The 19,150-nt window shown below is 36.9% G+C and overlaps 1 non-coding gene across 1 annotated transcript; it reads right to left on the reverse strand.

Annotated features, from left to right (window-relative positions):
- Positions 1-7,159: 7,159 nt before the first annotated feature.
- Positions 7,160-7,374, reverse strand: LOC119469485. The gene has a single exon (XR_005198309.1). It is a non-coding gene; the product is annotated as a small nucleolar RNA U3 (small nucleolar RNA).
- Positions 7,375-19,150: the final 11,776 nt, after the last annotated feature.

The raw sequence follows: 19,150 nt of genomic DNA on the forward strand, positions 1-19,150 counted from the left end.
TTCTGATCTTGTCTCTTGGAGCCCTTCTTTCTATTTTGTCATTCCCTTCCTTTTCTCAACTTCAAGTCTGTGATGGCTTTTGTGTTACTTCTTTGACTCTGTTGAACTATTGTAAATTATGCTTAAAGTCATTAATTTTGTAAGATGCCAGCTGGCCTAAGAGAGTGGCTTTTTTTTTTTTTTTTTTTTTTTCTGTGTCACTAACGTGTTTTAAAAAAAAAAGAAAAGATGATTTTAGTTTGCTAGGGCTACCATAACAAAGACTGTGTGGCTTAAACACAGACATTTATTTTCTCACAGTTCTGTAGGCCAGAAGTCCAAGATCAAGTTGTCAGTAGGGTCGTTTCTTCTGAAGCCTCTCTGCTTGGCTTGCAGAAGGCTGTTTTCCTTCTGTGTCTTCACATGGCTTTCCCTCTGTACATCTGTGCCCTGATCCCCTCTTTTTATAAGGATACCAGTCATGTTAGATTAGAGTTCATGCATATGGCCTCATTTTACCTTAATTACATCTTTACAGGTTCTATTTCCAAATAAAGTCACATTCTGAGGTACTAGGGGTTAGTACTTCAGTATAAGAACGGGAAGAGGAACGTAATTCAACTCATAACAATGACATAGCAGAAAACTTATTTTAGTAATTTTTTTTAATAACTTCTAATAGAAACCCAATGTCCTCATGAGCTTGCCCTCTGGCTGCCCAGGGGAGTGCTCTCTACCACCTCATTTATGTATGCCATTTCAGAATAATTTCAGAATATGTGTTTAGAACTTTATCAAAACTACGCATGCTTTCGTCAAAAATTACTCATCCTGTTATATGTTTCTCATATTCCTAATCTATGGAAGAAAGCTGAAAATACCTAATCTTCCAAATGAAATCACAAAGCCTAAGATGATAAACTGCTATGCATTCTGTTTAACATATTTCCATTTATACAAGGATCCTCTGAAAATGCAATATATTTAATAATAGAAAAGAGAAAAATGGCAGATATTTCTGGTGCAGGACAAAGCTTCTGAGGACATACATGAGGCTAGATGAGTTTTGGAAATCTTGAAGTTATGTCGCATGTATGTTCCCTTATTATGTTTCTGTGTCATTGTATCTACAGTCATTTAAGATGATCTTCACTATTTACAAGAAAATATCTTATTTGCTTGTCATTTCACAACTATTGTAAAAAAGCATGAATTTTTAGTTTAAACATCAGTGAGCCTATATTCTTGAGGAATGGAGAATGACAATGAACAATTAATCAATCATTAGCCATACGATATTTATCATTGAGCTAAATTAAATAAAATAATAAAACCAGGTTTGAATAAGCACTGATCATGTGCAAAACAATATGCTTGTGCCATGTGAGTCTAAATGATCATGTTACTTTGATAAAAAGAGGCTACATGGTATGCCTCAGTCATGAGTTTTCTTTTCTTTCTTTTTTGAGTTGGATTATCATGCTGTCGCTCAGGCTGGAGAACAGTGTCAGATCTCAGCTCACTGCAACCTCCGCCTCCCGGGTTCAAGCAACTTTCCTGCCTCAGCCTCCCGAGTAGCTGGGACTACAGGTGTGCACCACCATGCCTGGCTAAATTTTGTACTTTTAGTGGAGACGGGGTTTTACCATATTGGCCAGGCTGCTCTCGAATTTCTGGACTCACGATCCACCCAGCTTGGCCTCCAAAGGCTGGGATTACAGGAGTGAGCCACTGCGCCCGGCCTGAGTCATGGATTTTCTACCAAACTCCTTTGGACTGTATTTTCCAGATGAAGGAAGACATGAAATGGAAAGCACACGGCTTTCCCAGTATGAAGCCAATATGGACGAGGCATTTTTAGCTCCAAATGTTGAAATTTTTAGAATATTTTAATGCTTGATGAGAATTACCTGAAATGTGGCACATATGGTAAGCATCATACCTAAGCAAGTACTTTTCCTTTCCACACTTGCCCTGTGTAATTTTCAAAATGTGTGGGGTTAAGGTGAGAATTACATAAGCATCTGGACCTTGCTCTCCCTATAGAAGGAACAAAAGGTGTGAAATAGGGAACACTTCTGTATGGTAGTGTGTTTACAAATCACTTTGGGTTTTCCCCATGACTCAGGCACAAAGTGATTGAAGGGTGATGATGTTTACAAATTAGCATTTCCTTTTCTGTGAAGCTTCAGGCTTGAGGCTTCAGTATCTTCAGCAAGACAGTCCAGCAGCTGCTGCCTTGCTGATGAGGTACAGACTCAGAGACAGGCAGATATAAAAAGAAGTAAAGACAAGGACAGATGGCCAGAGTAGATGAACGAATGCTGACTTATCCTTCATGGAGCAATCCCCAGGTCCTGTTGGTAGCAAGTTCTTATAATTCCTCTTTTGCCCAAAGACATCACATCAGAGTGTTTTCCAGGAGAAGCGTCCCTAAACAGGGTGCTCTCAAAAAGCTGATATGTGTTTTTAAAAGTGAAGTATCCTCTGTTGGAAATTCTAATTGCTGTTCCAAATTTGGAAAGCAGAGTATGTATTAAAATAACTACTTGATTTTCTTTTTTGGAATGAAATTACTAAGATTCCACCTAGGCAAACTGTTCAAATCTGACAGACAAATCAGTTGTGTCATAATAAAGCAACAAAGCAACTGAAAATTGAAATAAAATTTGGAAAAATTTCATTCGAGGTATCACATACATTTCTAAACACCATAGTAGTTGATTTTTAAAAAAGATTATACCTGACTTCAACTTTTCTTAATTGTAAAATGTGAATAAAATTTATTTTACAGTATTCTATTTCTTATAACTATCATGTAATCATATATGTAAATCAGCTGGTTATTTTGATGAGCTTCTAGTTTTCTATTTAAATATTTAATATCAATGGCTTTGATAATTTGATGAATATGATTGCTTAAAATAAAATGATGCTGATGTTTTTACATTGTGGGAACACAGAAATATCCTGTAAAAATTGCCTACTGAACAAAGTACTATAATAATTCAACACAATAATCTAGATATTTTATCCATCATAGCAGTATATGGATGCAACATTAGTAACTTGTACATTACATAGCCAGATTTATATAATTCCATTTAGCCAGGCACATTGATTACAAATTAAGTCTTTTAATTTGCCTTAGATATGAAACATTGTTATACATTAGTTTTAAAACTCAAAAATAATTATGTTGTTGAGAAGCATTGCATTATCTATTCTCAAAAGAAGTAGACAGGAACCTGGCTATCTTAAAAAAAATTCCTTCCCTTTGGGAATGTAAAGCTATAACACAGTTGTCTCAGCTGCTACTTGGCATTCAAACCAGACCCTTGAGCTGCCAGACATATTTTTAATCCCACCCTCTCCTTTTTTTTCCCCCAAGTAGTTTAAAGTTACAGTATGGCACCCATAAGCTTCATCTCTCAAGGGATCCCGCAAGGAAATGTCCAACTGACAGCAGCAGGAACAGTCAATCCTGAATCAGGTCTTTCCATGAAGACTGTACTTACAAGTCGACATGCATCCAGCCATCTAACTCAGCGGAATTCTCAAAGACCAATTTATATTTCATATTTGCTCCTCTAAGGCATTCCTCCAGGACAGAAATGTTCCAAAATCAACAATACAGAAAATTTAAAGCTTCACTAAGTTTGCAGCAATATGTATGGTAATAAATTGTGTTTTTTTTTTCCCCAACAGAAATGATGAAACGTTCATTTCAGTACTTTAAATGTTTTGCAAAGATTTCAAATTGCCAGTGTTAGCTATATGTAGATAGTGGCTTCCACATATATAAATAGTGATGGCATGCTCTTTTTCTTCATGTAATCAAACTGGTGTGTGTGTGTGTGTGTGTGTGTGTGTGTGTGTGTTAGTCAACACAAATGTCTGAGGCATGTAAACAAATGTAAAAACCTTCTATGTTGCGTTGAATAAAATGACAAGTAACTTGTCTTTGAGATCTATATTAACAGACATTTTGTAAGAAGGCAAAATTAATGTGTCCCTGGAGCTACTATTTAAATGACTTTAACTTTATGTCTTTTAATGTGGGACCCCTCAGCTTGGAAATGAGGTGGATTTTCCATGCTCTGACTCAAATCTGCTCAGCGGGGCAGCTTTCCCGCTATCCTCCCAGCAGCTGTTAGTAGCAAGAGAAGCAGTGTACTGCAATAAAATTGATTGCTTCAGCCTACACCGTTCTACGGCTCTCAGACAGCTCTACTTTTTGTTGGGTCTCTTAACACCTGCTCCCCAAAGCACCAGATCTTATCTCCAATTGGCCTAAATGCAAATTCCAAAAGGAGAATGGCTGCTCAGAAAAACCGTAAGGCAGCTCTGTGAGAACTGTGAGAAATGGAGTGCCTGTTATGGTGAGGTCTTCGTGAAGATAACAGGAAAGGTCTGCCAAGGCAGGGGTTTTATTGTGATTAAGATCTTAGTTCTAAATCAAGACATGGCAACCTGTATCCCTAAATCATTCCTGTGTAGACACTGGGGAGAAGGACAGAGTGCATTAAGTGAATTTCCAGCAATATTGAGCCTTACAAATTCCCCAGGTCTTCCTGGAAGCCTCACATGTGGATAAGTAACACCTACTTGATATTTCCTTTCGGATTCCTGAGGATCAGTTGTCAGTCCTATGGAAATGTTCGTTCTCAGTAGAAGACAGGAGCTGGTATTGTCATGACTTGGTAACACCAGGGAAACAGTGGAGACTTAGGTGTCAAGGGTGATTCCGGTGATGGCGATATTGTTCATCTTAATTTGACATTGCCACAATACCTCATTTTAGCAATTTTTAAATGTCACTATACCTTTAAACTTGGGTTTCTGGTTGTACCTTCTTCCAATTTAGTACTGAGGTGATATTCAAATCAACTTTCAGGGAGCTTTTCCTAATGACACGCTCTGATTTATTAATTCTATCATAATACATTCCAGCATTGCTGTATGCTGCTTGAAGACAGAATGGGACTTGCACAAACATTTTATTTTTGTGTTTGACCACCATTTGGAGTATTATAAAATTTGGAAAGGTAATTAAATATAACCATTATTTTCTTTAAAAGTATTTTACCAATAACTTGGATATTTGAAACAATCAATCCCTCCCATACCCTTTTAGTAAAATGTAGTTTTAAGTTTTTCTTTTAAAAACCCTCCAAGTTTGAAGTTAAAACAACTTATCCTAGAAAAAAAGAATCATGAAATACGCAGTAGTTGGCCAATCCAAATAACATTAGTGAAATAAGCAGCAGAAGAAATACGTTATCTATTTTAAAAAGAAATATGAAGTTTATTTTTTCCTCTAAGAATATCTACCCTAGTATGTCATAAAGCTTTTGCCACTCTGGAATAAACAAAAAAACGTAGAGGAGTTAGGTGGAAGACATAATGAAAGTCGATTTGACTGGGGTTGTTAATATTACTCTTAGGATATTCTGTTTGGGAGTTCCTTGCCCGTAACAGCGGGATTTCTGAGAAGACATTTTGACCATTGACAGAATTATGTCACTCTCAAGACTCTACTTTAGGAAGCCATTATTTGCCTCCCAGTTTTTTCCTTAATAGTTACTCAGCAGGTTTGCTGGCTCCAGATAATTTGCCATTAACTTTTACTGAAATATTTATATTAAAAGGTGAATATGCTGATATGTTCAAACACAGAATGTTAAGATACAGATCATTCTTTTTGTATTTAGATACGAAATTAAAACAATTTCTATAAAATGACAACAGGTATATAGAAATTCTGTTTCAAGGTCAGAACAAGAATATTCAGAAGTATGGAAATAAAAAAAATACCTTATTTGTGAGTGAAAAGTTAGTTATCTGATTTCTGGAAATAGACATCTCTGTTGTAGAATCTCATTGAAAAACCAAAAACACGAAATATGAGAGCTTGCCTGATTTAGGTCTATCTAAGCAAAATTGAACTAGATTTATTATTCTAATATTGCCAGTCTGGATGAGAAAGAAATCATAAGAGAGTGGGTTGATGTAAAGATACTGGTGAGCTGAAATGAGTAGAGTAGGTTGGGGGTCATTGGGTTTGTCAAAAGCAAGGAGTTCTGCTTCCAAGAATGTTTCCAGAATTTATCATATGTCAGTTCATGTTTACTTCTGGACATCAAAGGATGAGATCTTTTGTCAAGGTCTGTAAGGGAAGGTATTTGTAAGAGTTATTTATTGATGCATAACAAATTATCCTTATACTTGGGAGTTTAAAACATCAAACATTATTCTCTCACATTTCTGTGAGTCAAAAAGGCGAAGGTAGCTTAGCTGTATGGTTCTGGCTGAGGGTCAAACCCTGGTATTGGCTGGGGTTACTGTCATCTTAAACATTTCACTGGAGCTGTAGCTATAGGATCCACTTACTGGATGATTCAATTACATGACTATCAGCGGAAGGCATTGATTCCTTGGTGAGTTTTGAAAAGAAGCATCCATTCCTGTCCATATGGACTTCCACATGAAGTTACTTGAGTGTTCTCATGACATGGTATCTATTAATATCTCACACCAGAGCAAGTGATCCCAGAGAGAGGGAAGAGTCAGACGCAAGGCCTTGCATGAACTCATATTGAAGGTCACACACCATCATTTTTTCCTAGTCTATTTGATAGAAGCAAACCACTATATCCAGCCAACATTCAGCAGGAGGGGAATGAAGCTCCATCTCTTAAAGGAAGGCATGTCAAAGAATTTGTAGATATATTTTAAAACTTCCACTCTCTTTTAATGTCATTTTAGTTTAAAAAAAAATTATATGCTATTCTGTTGTATGTTGATGTATTTTTTAACATCCTTATCTTCAGTAATTTTCCTAAACGTCAGACACAATGCTACCTTCAAATGAGCTGAAAAAGCACAATTTCATAATGAAAGGTATCTTATCTAGGGAAATGAAATTCCTGATGAAAATATTAAAATGTCAAAGAAAGTTAAAATTTAAAAACATTTTAAGTAATATATCTGATTACTAGATGTATAGACTGTATAAACCAAGGAATATTGATTGTGAATCCTCAGAAAAATGACAACCTTCTGTAAAAAACTGTGGAATACGAATCTTCTATAGACCATAGAAACAAATTTGCATTTTAATCTCTAAATATTGTTACTTGATAAACTGCATTAAATGAATTAGTTAATTTAAATAATTACCTTTCAGACTTCATCCTCCCCCTCTTATTCTTCTGAGGGAGGGAAAGAATAATCATCAATACCAAGTGTCAGTTGCAGCAACATAACACAGAGAGCTGACTTCATGCTTAGGAGACAAGGCTGTGCTCCCTCCTCACAGTTTCTGGTGCTGTACATGTTCAGAGAAACTTCTAGTAACAAAGCATAAAAAGTGATCTCTGAAAGAATAGTCTTGATAAGTGATATGGTTTGGCTGCATCTCTGCACAAATCTCATCTTGAATTGTAGTTCCCCTAATTCCCACATGTCATGAGAGGGACTAGGTGGAGATAATCGAGTCAGGGGGTTGGATTCCTCCATCCTGTTCTCGTGATAGTGAGTAAATTCTCACGAGATTTGATGATTTTATAAGGAAATTCCCCCTTTGCTCAGCTCTCATTCTTCTCCCTGACACCATGTGAAGAAAGATGTGTTGGCTTCCCCACCCGCTATGACTGTAAGCTTCCTGAGGCTTGCCTAGCCATGCTGAACTGTGAGTCAGTTAAACCTCTTTCCGTAATAAATTACCCAGTCTCAGGTATGTCCTTATAGCAACATGAGAACAGACTAATACAATAAATTATATTTTAAAGTTGAAATTAGTGTTTGAGTATAGCTGCCTCAGAAAGGCATATGTCCTATTTTGCTTAGGGTGCAATCCTGCATAAAGTCACTCAGTGTACTGGTGTCCCAAAGTACTAAACCAAAAATCTTTTCTTATTCATTTAAAGAATAACAATTAATCTTTTTCTTACATTTCTTGTTTAATTCTGATTCTTTCTTAAAGATAGTAGATTTTTACATCACTTGTTGACATTTAGTAATGAATGAAATATGTCCTCCAACATTTTAGGACTAATAAATGCTATTTAAATGATAATGAATTTAGAGGTATGATTAGTAAGCTCTTTTTTTTGTAATATTTTAATTTGGCAGGTTAAGCTTTTAAAAATAATAAATTTCCATATGTAAATGGTTTCTATATGTAGCTGAATAATCTCAGCAATCTTATTCAGGCCAGAATTTTAAGTTTTCATTATGTTTTTATACCTACATAAGAATCAAAATTATATTTTCTTAAAAAGTTAATGGAAAACATTTGATTGTTACAGTTTTTAAGGTCACAGAGTATGTTTGTTGATTTAGTGTTTTGGAGTGGGGAGAAAATTATAAAGGGATAAAAAAGAATATATTAGCAATAGTATGGAAATTTATTTTTATTTTTTATTTTTAGAGATAAGATCCTGCTCTTCCACTCAGGATGGAGTCCAGTGGCCTGATCATAGCTCACTGTAACCTTAAACTCCCGGGCTTAGGTGATCCTCCCACCTGAGCCTCCTGAATAACCAGGACTACAGGTGCAGGCCCGCATGGCTGGCTAATTAAAAAATAATTTTTTAGGGATGGGGTCTCACTATGTTGTCCACACCGATCTTTAATGGCTGGCCTCAAGTGATGCTCCCTGCTCAGCCTCCCAAAGCCCTGGGATTACAGGCATGAGTCAATGTATACTCATTAATGTACTGTTGGGCTTTGGGTATGGGCGAGATGGCATGGACTCATTCCTCTCTATTCTTCCCTGCCAAATACAACTATAAACTGACATAGGTCAAGAGACAGCTCAAAGATAATTCTAAAAATTTGGTAAAAAAAAAAAAAAAGGCAAATTGGTTTGGAATCCTAAGATTAGAGAAAAAATGTTGGCAGGGAGTTTTGTACCTCCCCAACAGAAGAAAATTAACCAGACCAGCATTTTCTGACCCTAGGCTGTCAATATTACCCCAGACAGACTCATTCCTCTCTAATAGCTAAAGGGAGCCCCTGTGACAGTATCAGGTAAGAGGACACTATCCGCAAAGGTGATTGATGGAGAGCTGCATGAATAATAATGATCCTGAGACTCCTCTCCCCTACCAAGAGATAGTGAGGTGGAAAGAGGAACTCGCAATAAGAACACAGCAAGAGGCCTGGTCCAGGGTCACTTTATTCCCCTGGGACAAGACTCTTTCATTCCACCTAGAGATAGTGGGGCGTGTGGCAGAATTGGCCTGACGGACCCAGTCAAAATAAGTGGCTGTGTGATGGACCCTCTTTGTCTCTGAGGGAATGAGACGCTCCTTCCCCACCCCACACAGACATGGGACTAGTGGGCAGAACTGATAAGAAGGTCTCCTTCACAGTAAGTAGCCAGGATCTGAAAGCTTCTTTGAACCCATGAACCTGAGATTCCCTTTCCCTGTCCAGAGATATCAAGGAATTGAAGAGCACCAGTAAGAGGAACCCTACCACAACTTTCATCTAGTAGACATCCCACACACAAAGAGAACCCCTTTTACCTGATAAGGCAGCCCAGCAGGAACCAGTGTCCAGTCCCAATAGCACCAGGAAAAGCCAAATGACCAAAGGAATACCACAAAATCTCTTAAAAGTAAGAAGTTATTGAAACCACAGCCCACAAGACTAGGCAAAGACCTGTATGCTAAGTATAAATAGATGACTGACTGCTAAAACAATGATTCAAATAGGACATAGAATCTCCTAATATAATAGACTAGTTGTCCATGATATAACTGAAAATTACCTGCCACACTAAGAACCAATAAAATCACAACTTCAGTTAGAAAAGCTAATTGGCTGATGCCAATACTGAGAAGAATCAAATGCTGGAGCTATCTGACAAGTATTAAGCAGCATTTATAAAGAAGCATTTATAAAAATGCTTTATCAGCCATCAACAAACGAATGGATTAAAAAATGTGGTATATATACACCACAAAATAATATTCAGCCTTAGAAAACCCGGGAAATGCTGTCATTTGTGACAACATGGGTGAACCTAGAGGACATTATGTTAAGTGAAATAAGCCAGGCATAGAGAGTTAAGTATAGTATGATCTTACCTATATGTATAATCTAAAAAGGCAGACTCATCAAAGTAGAGGGTAGAATGGTGGTCACTAGGAGCTGGGGCAGGGAGTGCAGAGGGAAAGAGGAGACTTTGATCAAAAGTACAAAGTTTTAGCTAGATAGAAGGAATAAGCTCTGGTGTTCTATTACACAGCATGGTGACTATAATTAATAATAATATATATTTCAAGTTAGCTGACAGAAAGAATTTCAAATGTTTTCACCACTAAGAAATCATAAATATTTGAGATGCCAGATAAACTAATTAGCTTGACTTAATCATTCCACCAGGTATACATGTATGAAAATACCACATTGTACTATTTTATATGTACTATATAATATGTATAATAAGCATATATAATTATTTGTCAATTAAAATAAAGATGTTTTACCAATCAACTATAAATTCCTCTTGAAACAAATTAAAAAATAGAAAAATCTCAGCAAAAAATACAAACCATAAAAGGAACCAAATTGAAAATATATAGAATTAAAAATACTGTAATAATAATACTAATAAAAATAAAACCAACAGTAGTTGAAAAAATATGTTAAAAATCAGTGATCTTGAGAGCAGATAAATAAAAGTTACTCTATCTGAAAAAGTAATAAAACATATTGAAAAAAATTTGAGCAAAGGTTCATTACCTGTAAAACAAAAACAAAAAATCTAATATTTCCATCATCAGATTTTCAAAAGAAGAGAGGGGAAAAAAAAGAATGGAGTCGAAAGAGTATTTGAAGAAACAATGCCTGAAAATTTCCTACATTTTGGTGATAACACAAACCTACAGAATGAAGAAGTTGAGCAGATTTGAAACAAAATGAATCTGCATCAGACATACAATAAAATTTTTGGAAACCAAAATTCAGGAAAAAAATCTTGAGAGCAGCCAAAGAGAAGCAACACTCTACTAACAAAGGAAGAGATATAAATAATGTTATGAATCGACTGTTTTCGTCTTCCCCAAATTCTTATGTTGAAATCCTAATCCCCAAGGTGATGGTATTATTAGGGGAGAATCTTTGGATGGTCATTAAGTCATAAGGGTGAGGCCTTTAAGAATGTGATTAGTGCCTTGGAAGAGATGTTAGAAAGCTCTCTTATAAAAGAGCTCTCTTGTACACTTTCCAAAATGTGAGAGTACAATGAGGTGATGGCAATCTTCAACCAAAAGAGGACCCTCACCAGACACTGTCCATGCTGGCATCCTGATCTTGATTTCCAGCCTCTAGAACTGGGAGAAACAAATTTAACTTGTTTATATACCACCAATTCTATGGTATTTTTATTATAGTATTCTATACTGACAGATAATCAATTCATGTAACAACAGATTTCTCATCTGAAACCATAAATGCCAAAAGGAAGTGGCATATTGTTGGAGTGCTGAAAAGAAAGAGAAGTGTCAATTGTGAACTTTAGTGAAACTATCCTTCAGGAAAGAAGGGGAAATCACGACAAACTGAAATGAACGAAAACGAAAAGAATTTGCCACTATCAGACTTATCTTTAAATTTTAACTAAGAAAAATTCAAACAGAAAGAAAATGATGAAAGAAAGAACCTTGTAGTACCGGGAAGGAAGAAAAAAACAAAGAAAAGTGAAGAAATATGGTTACATAAAACAAGCTCTTTTCACCATGAGTTTTATGGATAATATTTGATAAGTAAAACAAAACTATAAATTCATCTGATATTCCAGACAATGATATTTAAAGTTTGAGAAAGAAAAGAGGCCTATCTAAATGGAAATGATGCCTCCACATTTTACTCATACTACTCAAAGCAGTAAAATGTTACTAATAGCAATATATGAATATTGTAATACCCAGAGCAACTACTACAAAAAATATAAAAAGAGATATACTCAAAAATAGCATAAGTCTAGATGAAATCCTAAAAAATGTTTAAGTAAGTCAGAAATGGTAAGAAGAGACAGGAATAAGAACCATAGGAAACAAACTGTGAGGGGGTTGGGGGGGAGGAGGGAAAAAGGCATAAACAGGAACCTATCGTAACTACGCTAAATGCAAATGGTCTGAATACAAACTCACTTCAAATTCAATGATGAAAGTAGGTTGAAAGCAAGAGGATAGAAAACAATATATCACAAAAACAATAATAAAATTTTTAAAGCAAAAAGAATTACTAGAGATAAAAAGGATCATTACATAATAATAAAAGGATTAATCCGTCAGGAAGATATACTGATCCTAAATGTGTATGTACTAAATAGCAGAGCTCCAACATATGTGAAGCAAGAGCTGAGAGGAGACATAGACAGCTGTACCATTATAGTTTGGGACTTTAATGCCTCCCTCTCAGCTACTAATAGAGATATTAATAGAAAATTTAGCAAAGATAAAGCATATCTGAATACCTTTCAGAAAATAGGATCTAAAGGACATATGTAAAAGTGCCCACCTGAAAACTGCAGAATATATACATATTTATTTCAAGCATGCATGGAACACTTGCCAAAACAACTTGGGCCATAAAAAAACCTCAACAAATTTAAAAGAATTGAAGTAATGTAGAATTTGTGTTCTGTGACCAAAAATCGATTACAGAAAGAAACCTGTAAAATCTCTAAACACATAAATACTAAACTACAAATTTCTAAATACCTCCTAAACCAAAGAAAATTTTAAAAATACATACATAAAAGTTATTAAAAACAAGCACCCAATTTATCAAAATACAAAATATACGGCCAAGGCAGTGCTGAGAGGAAAAGTTAAAGCACAAAATTTCTATATCAGAAAAGAGAAAAGCTCTCAAATCAATGACCTAACTTTCTACCTCAAGAAACTAGAAAAAGAAGAGCAAAATGAGCACAAAGCAAGCAGAAGAAAGAAAATCTTTAAGATGAGAGCAAAACCCAATAGAATTTAAAATTGTAAAACAGCACAGGAAACCAATGAAACAGAAAGCAGAATCTTTAAAACAATCAATAACATTGAAATCTCTAGCAAGACTCACAGAAGTGCAAAGTGAGGAGGTATAAATAATAAATATCAGGAATAAAATACATTACAAATCATGAAGCTATTAAAAGTTTAACAAGGAAATGCTGTGGATAAGTTTACTCTAATTTAGACAACTTAGAAGAAATTGAATGAGATACCCTGCAATAAAAACAAACCATTGACATATGTAACAGCTTGGTTGAATCTTCAGAAAATTATGCTGAGTGAGAAAAGCCAGTCCTAAAAGGTTATATACTTTATAATTCCATTTATATAACATTTTTGAAACCGCAAAATTTACAAATGGAGGACCCCTTAGTGGTTTCCAGAAATGAGGGATAGTGGGTTGTAGGTGGGTGTGGTTCTAACAGAGAAACAAGAGGGATCCTTTAGTGATGAAACTGTTCAGTTTCTTGATTATGGTGGTGGATACATGAATCTAAAATGCAAAATAATGCACAGATTTAAACACCGCACACACAAATAAGTAAAGTAAATTTGGAGAAATCTAAGATCAGCAGATTATATCTATGTCAGTAACATGGTTGTGCTATTATACTATGGTTTCAAAATGTTCCCATTGGGAACATGTGCAGAGTACACGCTTAGTATCATTATTTACAATAGCATATTGAGGTACAATTTTCTCAAGATTTCAATAAAATGTACAGTTGCTGAGATTTCTAAATAGCCATTATCTTAGAAGTATCATTTTACCTGTTTTTCATCCTGATGAAAATCATTCAGGATCCTGCCTGGCATATTTCAAGCCCTACGTAAGTGTATTCTAGTACCACTTAATAGAATGCGCAAGAAATCTTCATTCTTTCACTTTTCTATTGCAGGAACATGTCATATTCAAACTTAACTATTTCCCAATAATTAAAGCACCCGCGTACGTATTTTTAGAGGTTTTTTTTTTTTAAAATGAAGAAGCAGTCACACTTAATAAGTTTTCACCCCTCAAAATATCCTTTCATCAGGAAATCATAAAATGTGAAGTTTGTTAACCAAAGTGCCAGTAGGAGCAAAATAACATGCAGGTGATGGTGGAGCTGAGAGAAAAAGAGAGGCAGATTTGTTCCTGTATTGCAAATGTCAAATGTATTCGGCTACCAAATGTCTCTTTCCTCTCCTTTTTCCTAGACCCTGGAATCTGTGCTGAGCCCATCTGGGAAGGCGCAAAAACCAGATGGCCATTGTGAACGTCCGGGGAGGCCCCGCGGCAGTGAGAGCCAGTCCCAGAAAAGGAATCTCTTTGGGACACAATGAATACAGGCCTAATTTATATTTTAGGGCTTTAGAAGGAGATTAGGGTCAACAGTGGCATGATTTTAAACGGCAGTTGAGAAGGCTTTTTTTTTTTTTTTGTCTTTACACCAGCGAAGCTAAATTATAAGTTTGGAGAGCTCCTGAAGTGTGAAAATATGCCCTCAAAGAAAGGGAGGCTGAATAATTATGGCTGTGCAGATTACAAACAGTATGTAAAAGGATTGTGGTTAAAGAGCTTCATCAAAGCAATGCCTTCTGCAAATGGGTATTGTCACAGGGATTATGACTTCAGGAGGGATATAACCAGCAGGGGATAAAGGAATGGCCTCCCTCCTGTTTTTTTATGCCAAAGCATTTGAACAATTGATAACAAGGGATTAGAGACCAAAAAATATATTGTGGCCTTGTTCTATTCAGACTGGTGTCAAGGTTGAAGAGACATGGTTCATGAACTTGGGAAGTCTTAGGCACTTGTCATAGGACATCTACAGACCTCATGTGTCTCCGGCCATAGCAAAATGCCATGATGATAGAAATTAGTTCTGGTCTAAGAGAATCAGTAAATCAGATACAGATATCCATCTGGCCTTTCAGACTTGGATCTTAATCCACCCCCTCATCTTTTCTTTATTAGTTGGCATATACTGGATTTACTTATTTCACTGAAGATCTCTTTTCTCATGGGAGATGTCTCATAAACACTGATGAATGAATCTGGAAAAATCAACTGAAGCTCAATCAACAGCCATGTAAATGAAAATTGCAATTAATATTTATCATATTTTTCTATGCCTGGTGACTTTAATTATCATTCAACCACATTTGGCTATTACAGTTGCCTCAGATAATCAGTTTGTGACTTAATCTATCCTGACAATTAATTACTTATCCATTGATTAATTTAACAACAATATGTCAAGGGCCTATATGTGCCAGGTATAATGGGATGCAAAGATAAACAGTCTTCCTACCTTCAGGCAACTCGTTGTCTAATGAATTGGATAGAAATATTAAAACTTCTACAAAGAGTTAAGTGCAATAATAGGGATATATTTAGGATATATACCACAAAGGAAGGTGATTAAAATTGTTAGTTTGGGGGCCTCCATTGATTTCTGGTGCTTTGGCTGAGTCGCACAAGTTAAGTAGCAAATAGGGGAGAAAAGCATGCCAGGTAGAGGGGGCAGCTGACAAGCAAAGACAAGAAAATGAAGAACAGCATGGTGTGTGCAAGAAACTGCCTGCATTTTGTTGTTAGTGGGTAAAGTCTAGATGAGGACAGATAAAGCTTGAGACGCAGGCAGGGTCTAGCTTAGGAAGGGCCTGGCTTATCTGATGAGGAGTTTGAGGCTCATTATATTGAAGGGAAACCTTCAAAATATTTTGGGATTATAGCTGCAAAATTAGATTTCCATTTATTTTAGACTTCTCTGGCAGCTTTTGGTCAATGGGTCTGAGAATTATGATGTTGGAAGAAGGAAAGCCAGTTAGAAGGCTGTTTTAGCATTTTAGTTGAAAGATGAGGCTACCTAAAATAGAAGACTATTAGTATAGCAGACACACACTAGGGGGACCCACAATGAGTCACACCCATGTAATTTTTTCTCCCCTTGAGCATAGACAGAGAATCTAAACAGACTAAATAAATACAACGTGGTAAAGGTGATGAGCTATCATTCCTTTGATTATGTATTTACATAAGTCTCTGGATTAGTAGACTGGAGTGAGAAACTCCCACCTGCTAGCTTTGAACTAGTAAGCTGACATGTTGTAAGAGGTCCTGAGAGAAGCCTATGGGGCAAAAAAACCTGCAAATGCCCTCTAGCAGATGGGAAAGCCTTCCGGCTGACAGATAGCAAGAAAACAGGAACCTTAGACACAACATCCCAAGAAACTGAATTTCACCAACAACCATGTAAGCTTGGAAATGGACCCTGAGCTAAAGAAAGAACACAGCCTGGCCAACCCTTGATTGCAGCCTTGTGAGACCTGGAGCAGAGAGCCCAGTGAAGCTGTGCCTGGGCTCCTGACCCACTGAAATTGTGAAATAACAAATGTGTGGAGTTTTAAAAATTGTTACTAAATGTGTGTTAATTTGTTAACACAAAAGAAAAAGTAATGTAAACAGATAAGAAGGAATGGACTCAGGAAAGTTTTTGGAAATAAAATTTGCCAGTCTTTGGTGATTGACCAGACGTGGAGAATGAGTGAGAGGGACGCATTAGGGGCGGTACTGCAGCTGGCACCTGTCTGTATCTCGTCAGCATGCACCTCCTCCGGGCCAAAGGCCACTTGTTAGAATCCCCGTACCCACGTGTGACAGCTCCTTGTTTGTGTTTTTTCCTGGCTAGGGGAGAACTGTTGGCTAGTACAAAGGGTAAATCTGAAGTTCCAGATATAATGTGTCTGGACACTGCCCTCTCAAAAATGTTGGAGGAATATCAGGTAGATAAATACCTAGTTTCCTTGCCCATTACTTGCAGTAGCTCTGAGCCTTGTTCTATACCATCTGTCAGACTTCCTCAGGGGGCTAAAACCCCTGTGGGATAAAGGTGTTGTGGCCCACAGTGGTAACTTGCTTAATGAGTCACATTCTACTCCCTGCTTTCTTTACTGTATTTCACTCCTCCATTTCTCTGTTGGTATTTCCTGGGATATCCTCCCAAAGAAACTACTTTCTTTTTTACTGCTACTGGGAGCAACTCAGGCGAAGACAGTTAACTTCCAGGTTTTAAGTTTGAACCATATAGTCTTTTCTTGTTCTCTTGTAGGACAAGCATTATCAGTTCAATATGGTTCTATGAGTAATTCAAATAGTAAAAATTAACCAGGTTTACAGATTGAGGTTGAATCCAGTTTTAGATAAATTGGCCTGATGACTTCTGGGACTTTCAGGTGAAGAATTTCAAAGGACTCTACTTAGGAGAGGTTTCACTGAAAATGACTTAATAAATGATTAAGCTATTTCCAGAGATATTGGCAGGTTCAGGGAACCAGCAATGAATGACAAAGGAGCCAGAAATGAGTAACAGTATGAGGCTGTTTTTATTCCAGGCCTTAATGGGGAAAGGAGAGAACAGTTCTTCATGAGCTGGATGAGAACTGGTGTCATCCAGTCGGGGAAGCCAGAGGGAAGACATGGCCATTGTGAGATGCAACTCCTGCCAGCATCTTAGACAATCAGGCAAGAGAGGAGATGAATATTCCAACCTCATCCTCTTTTTACCCTCTGATTTTCTGCTGGTGTCTTCCACTGACTGAACCCAATTATATGGCAGGGAATCTCAGGTAATGAAATGTATGCCCCTTTTCTTAGCCCAGGCAAAAATAGAATTACAAAGAAGCAGAACGTGGTACTGGGTGAATTGGGCAAATGAAAATCAACACAAATTGTGAAAGCTTATTTGAGATCACTCATTTAGTGATATGAATTTGGTAACCATTCAAATGGGTGGGTAAAATTCACTACTGAGTGAGTTGCAGTTAGAATGTAGAGGCATTGACACTATTCACAATAGCAAAGACTTGAAACCAACCCAATTGCCCTTCAATAATAGACTGGATAAAGAAAATGTGGCACATAAACACCACGGAATACTATGCAGCCATAAAAAAGAATGAGTTCATGTCTTTTGCAGGGACATGGATGAAGCTTGGAAACCATCATTTTCAGCCCAGCAGCACAAGAACAGAAAACCAAACACCACACGTTCTCACTCATAAATGGGAGTTGAACAATAAGAACACATGGACACAGGGAGTGGAATATCATACACTGGGCCTGTTATGGGGTGGAGGAATAGGGGAGGGCTAACATTAAGAGAAATATCTAATGTAGATGACAGGGTGATGGATGCAGCAAACCACCACGGCACGTGCATACCAATGTAACAAACCTGCACGTTCTGCACATGTACCCCAGAACTTAAAGCATAATAATAATAATAAGAAGAATGCAGAGACCTTGAAAGATCTTCACTGTTGTATTAGCTACCTCTTGCTTTATAACAAATTACTTCTAACATTAACAGCTTAAAACATTTATTATCTCACACATTTTCTGAGGGTCAGGAATCCAAGGGTGGGTTAGCTCAGTAGTCCTGGCTGTGAATATCACAGTAGTTTACGTAACTGGTTACTCCCTGGGTCTGCAGTCACTTATGGCACCAATGGTAGAGGACCCATTTCCAAGAAGGCTGAGTTACATGGTTATATATTGGAGTCCTCACCATGTGGACCTCTCCAGGGGCTGCCTCAGTGTTCTTACAACATAGAAGTTGATTCCATAAAGCAAGTGATCTGAGCAGGAGGGACAGCCAGCAAGAGTGTCCTCCTCAAGATGAAAACTGCAGTCTTTATATAGCTGAATCTCAGTAGGGATGTGCCTCTACTTTTGCCCCATTTCATTCATTGGAAGTATGTCCCTAATCCAGGCCATACTCAAATAGAAGAAAATAAAATTTTACCTCTTGAAGGAAAGAGTTTGAAAGAATTCATGGGCATAAGTTTAAAACCACTATAATGCTATTACAACGAAAAATGAAAAAAAATGCTTTCGTCTAAATTCACTGGCGAGTTGTGAACATATTAAAATATAAAGGAACAAAGCTCCAGAGAAATGATAGCATCTCTTTTTTTTTTTCGTTTTTTTGAGATGGAGTCTTGCTCTTGTTACCCAAGTTAGAGTGCATTGGCATAACCTCGGCTCACTGCAACCTCTGCCTCCTGGGTTTAAGTGATCCTCCTGCCTCAGACTCCCAAGTAGCTGGGATTACAAGCGCCTGCCACCACACCCAGGTAATTTTTTTTTTTTTTTT

The sequence above is a fragment of the Cebus imitator genome, unplaced genomic scaffold (assembly GCF_001604975.1).
Source record: "Cebus imitator isolate Cc_AM_T3 unplaced genomic scaffold, Cebus_imitator-1.0 Scaffold676, whole genome shotgun sequence".
Lineage (NCBI taxonomy): Eukaryota > Metazoa > Chordata > Mammalia > Primates > Cebidae > Cebus > Cebus imitator.